Source organism: Carcharodon carcharias, chromosome 29 (assembly GCF_017639515.1).
Source record: "Carcharodon carcharias isolate sCarCar2 chromosome 29, sCarCar2.pri, whole genome shotgun sequence".
Classification (NCBI taxonomy): Eukaryota; Metazoa; Chordata; class Chondrichthyes; order Lamniformes; family Lamnidae; genus Carcharodon; species Carcharodon carcharias.
The window spans coordinates 5616152-5621151 of NC_054495.1; the positions used below are offsets into that span (position 1 = coordinate 5616152).

Genomic DNA, 5000 nt, shown 5'->3' on the forward strand with positions numbered 1-5000 from the left:
ACTGACCCTCTGACAGTGCAGCACTCCCTCAGCACTGACCGTCTGACAGTGCAGCACTCCCTCAGTACTGACCCTCCAACAGTGCAGCACTCCCTCAGTACTGACGCTCCGACAGTGCAGCACTCCCTCAGTACTGACCCTCCAACAGTGCAGCACTCCCTCAGTACTGACCCTCCGACAATGCAGCACTCCCTCAGTACTGACCCTCTGACAGTGCAGCACTCCCTCAGTACTGACCCTCTGACAGTGCAGCACTCCCTCAGTACTGACCCTCTGACAGTGCAGCACTCCCTCAGTACTGACCCTCCGACAATGCAGCACTTCCTCAGTACTGACCCTCCGACAGTGCAGCACTCCCTCAGTACTGACTCTCTGAAAGTGCAGCACTCCCTCAGTACTGACCCTCTGACAGTGCAGCACTCCCTCAGATTTACAGCCCCAACCTCTCTCCACATCCTTTTTTCTTATGTATCGCCCTTCTTTGTTAAACTCTCAAGGGTTTTATTTATACTGGGGGACTTTTGATTGTCTCGTTAGTTCTATTCCTGCCTGCTGAGTGCTTTGACTTCCTGTCTATGGTGAACAACCAAATCAATTGTCAATAATCCTGTCTCGCATCTCTGGGACCTCAAGATCCTCGCTTCAAGACAACAACCTTTTCTTGCACATACATAGCACCATTCACACGGCTAAACCATCCCACAGCACTTCCCAGGAGTGATTATCAGACAAAAGATAGACCCTGAGCAACATAAAGATGGGGACAAGTGACCAAAAGTGCGGTCAAAAAGGTCAGTTTTAAGGGATGTCTTAAAGGAGAAGAAAGAGAGAGTGAGACAGGCGGAGAGGTTTAGGGAGGGCATTTCAGAGCTCAGGGCCCCAGGCAGTTGAAGGCACGGCCACCAATGGTGGAGCGATGGGAATCGGAGGATGGTCAAGAGGCCAGAATTGGAGGAGTGAAGAGATCTCGGAGGGTTGTAGGGGCTGGAGGAGGTTACAGAGATAGGGAGGGTTGTAAGGACTGGAGGAGGTTACAGAGATAGGGAGGGTTGTAGGGACTGGAGGAGGTTACAGAGATAGTGAGGGTTGTCGGGGCTGGAGGAGGTTACAGAGATAGGGAGGGTTGTAGGGGTTGGAGGAGGTTACAGAGATAGGGAAGGTTGTAGGGGCTGGAGGAGGTAACAGAGATAGGGAGGGTTGTAGGGGCTGGAGGAGGTTACAGAGATAGGGAGGGTTGTAGCGTCTGGAGGAGGTTACAGAGATAGGGAGGGTTGTAGGGGCTGGAGGAGGTTACAGAGATAGGGAGGGTTGTAGGGGCTGGAGGAGGTTACAGAGATAGGGAGGGTTGTAGGGGCTGGAGGAGGTTACAGAGATAGGGAGGGTTGTAGCGTCCGGAGGAGGTTACAGAGATAGGGAGGGTTGTAGGGGCTGGAGGAGGTTACAGAGATAGGGAGGGTTGTAGGGGCTGGAGGAGGTTACAGAGATAGGGAGGGTTGTAGCGTCTGGAGGAGGTTACAGAGATAGGGAGGGTTGTAGGGGCTGGAGGCGGTTACAGAGATAGGGAGGGTTGTAGGGGCTGGAGGAGGTTACAGAGATAGGGAGGGTTGTAGTGTCTGGAGGAGGTTACAGAGATAGGGAGGGTTGTAGGGGCTGGAGGAGGTTACAGAGATAGGGAGGGTTGTAGGGGCTGGAGGAGGTTACAGAGATAGGGAGGGTTGTAGGGGCTGGAGGAGGTTACAGAGATAGGGAGGGTTGTAGGGTCTGGAGGAGGTTCCAGATTTAGGAAGTTTGTAGGGTGGGATAGGGAGGGATTTCTAAAGGGAAAACTGTGCTTCACTACTTTGCTGCAGTATTTTGAAGAGAGAGGGTTGATGAGGGTAACGCTGTTGATGTGGTGCACACGGGGCAGGATGCTCCGTCCGTCGGTTGGGTGGGGCAGGGAGGTCAGGGAGCAGCCGGCTAAAGGCCCACCCACCTGCATTCAGCCCCTGGCCAGCGAATTGGCACCGGCTGGTCAATCAACGGCCAGCTCAGTGCTGCCTGAGTTCGGCGGGTGGGGACGTGGTGGGCGGGGAGGAGGGTGAGCGCAGAATTCTGTGCATGCCCAGAGGACTGACAGCTCTCCGAGGGCCCGGAACTGCCTCAGGGAGCCAAAGAATGGCAGAAGCGAAAAAATAAGTTTTTGAAGAAGGTATAAACACGCAACCGCGTGTGGCTCAGTCATATGAGGAGGGACATGTTCGAAACGGTGGTGAGAAACATTTAGCGGGTTTTTATTTACTGTGGGTAACCTCATCCTGGCCTGTGGATGAGGAATGGTTATAAATGCACAGGCTGCCAGGCCTATCAGCCCACCCAGCCAACCGTAAGGATGGACGGGCAGCCAAAAATACTAATGAATTAATTGCTTCAGGGCCTACATAGGCCTCTTAATTGTTGGTGGGCGCACTGCTGACTCTTGTAAGCACCTGCTGGCCGACCGATCGCGAGAGTGCGCGATGACATCGGGAAGATCGCCCGACGAACATAAAATCCTGCCATAAGACCATAAGACATAGGAGCAGAAATTAGGCCAATCGGCCCATCGAGTCTGCTCCCCCATTCAATCATGGTTGATAAGTTTCTCAACCCCATTCTCCCACCTTCTCCCCATAACCTTTGATCCCCTTACCAATCAAGAACCTATCTATCTCGGTCTTAAATACACTCAATGACCTGGCCTCCACAGCCTTCTGTGGCAATGAATTCCATAGATTCACCACTCTCTGGCTAAAGAAGTTTCTCCTCATCTCTCCTCTAAAAGGTCTTCCCTTTACTCTGCGGCTGTGCCCTCAGGTCCTAGTCTCTCCTACTAATGGAAACATCTTCCCCACGTCCACTCTATCCAGGCCTTTCAGTATTCTGTAAGTTTCAATCAGATCCCCCCCTCATCCTTCTAAACTCCATCGAGTATAGTCCCAAAGTCCTCAAATGTTCCAGGGCCCAGGGCCTTTTGAAAGGCAGTTGACACCGTGCCAGACAATTGACTCGTGAGAAGCGCTAGAGCTCATGGAATAAAAGGGACAGTCACAGCGTGGACGCAAAATTGGCTGAAAAATAGGAAGCAGAGAGTTTTGATCAATGGATATGTTTCGGGCTGGGGGGAAGATTCATAGTGGATCTCCCCAGGGGTCGGTTACTGGGACCCTTGCTTTTCCTGATATGTATTACTGATCTCGATCTTTGGTGTGCAGGGAACAGTCTCAAAGTTTGTGGATGATGCTAAGCTTGGGAACATTGTAAACTGGGAGGAGGATGGTGTGGAACTACAAAAGGACATAGGCAAGTGGATGGAGTGGGCAGAGAGGTGGCTGATGAAGTTCAATGCAGAGAAGTGTGAGGTGATGCATTTTGGTAGGAAGAACATGGGCAGGCAGTATAAAACTAAGGGTGAAATTCTGAAGAGGGTGCAGGAGCAGAGACGCCTGGGTGTATATGTGCATAGATCATTGAAGGTGGCAGGACAGGTGGAGAGAGCAGTTAATAAAGCATACAGTATCCTGGGCTTTATCAATAGAGGCACAGAGCGCAAGAGCAGGGAGGTTATGATGAGCTTATAAAAGACACTAGTTAGACCTCAGCTGGAGTATTGTGCACAGTTCTGGGCACCACACTGTAGTAAGGATGTGAACGCATTGGAGAGAGTGCAGGATTGGTTTACAAGAATGACTCCAGAGATGAGACACTTCAGCTATGAGGATAGATGGGAGAGGTTGGGACTGTTCTCTCTGGAGAGAAAGAGGCCAAGAGGAGATTTAATACAGATGTTCAAAATCATGAGGGGGCTGGACAGAGTAGATGGGGAGAAGCTGTTCCCTCTTGTAAAGGGATCATGAATGAGAGGGCACAGATTTAAAGTCATTTGCAAATGCGAGGTGAGAAAAATCTTTTTCACACAGCGAGTGGTTCGGGTCTGGAATTCACTGCCTGGAAGTGTGGTGGAGGCAGGTTCAATCAAGGCATTCGAGAGGACTTTGGGTGAATAGTTGAATAGAAACAATGTGCAGGGGTTCGGGGCAAAGGCAGGGCAATGGCACTAGGTCACAATGCTCAGTCGGAGAGTCGGTGCAGACATGATGGGCCAAATGGCCTCCTCCTGCATCCTAACAATGCTGTGATTCTGTGGTTGTAGGGTCTGGAGGAGGTTACAGAGATAGGGAGGGTTGTAGGGGCTGGAGGAGGTTACAGAGATAGGGAGGGTTGTAGGGTCTGGAGGAGGTTACAGAGATAGGGAGGGTTGTAGGGGCTGGAGGAGGTTACAGAGATAGAGAGGGTTGTAGGGGCTGGAGGAGGTTACAGAGATAGAGAGGGTTGTAGGGGCTGGAGGAGGTTACAGAGATAGAGAGGGTTGTAGGAGCTGGAGGAGGTTACAGAGATAGGGAGGGTTGTAGGGGCTGGAGGAGGTTACAGAGATAGGGAGGGGTGGAGGGAATTGGATCAACGCTTGAATGGGAAGAATTTGCAGGGCTGTGGGGGAGAGGGTGAGGTGCGGTAAAGTCGGGGGGGAGGGGTGTAACTGGAGGGCTCGTTCAAAGTGCCAGCACAGGCATGATGGGCTGAATGGCCTCCTGCTGTGGTGCAGGATCCTCTGCTTCTGTCAAGAGCCCTGATATAAGTCAGAGCCTGACAGGCCGGCACGTGAAGGTGTTTTTGTTGGCTTTTTTTTTCACTCTCCAGCTCGTTGTCAGGAAGTACAGTGTTGGGTATGTACTCAAAGTTAACCACACCACTACCTCTATCTCAACGATCTAAACCAAACTGACGCAGGTTGGCTGTGGCGCTGAGCTCTGCATTACTGACAGCTGAGCTTTACGGGAAAACCTAGGTAGATATTGTGAAATACCAGGGCCTGTTTAGCAACCGTGAGAAACAAACCGGTAAGAACAAATATGTCCAAAAAGTAGTGAACCTGCAAATATGTGCGGCTGCTTTAATTCCCTGCTGGCCTCTCCATTCTTGCT

The 5000-nt window shown here is 51.4% G+C and overlaps 1 protein-coding gene across 1 annotated transcript in view; it reads right to left on the reverse strand.

The window, feature by feature from the left end:
- The window catches only part of bcl3 (BCL3 transcription coactivator), a 96753-nt gene that overhangs the window by 19601 nt on the left and 72152 nt on the right, over nucleotides 1–5000 (reverse strand). The window lies entirely within an intron of this gene.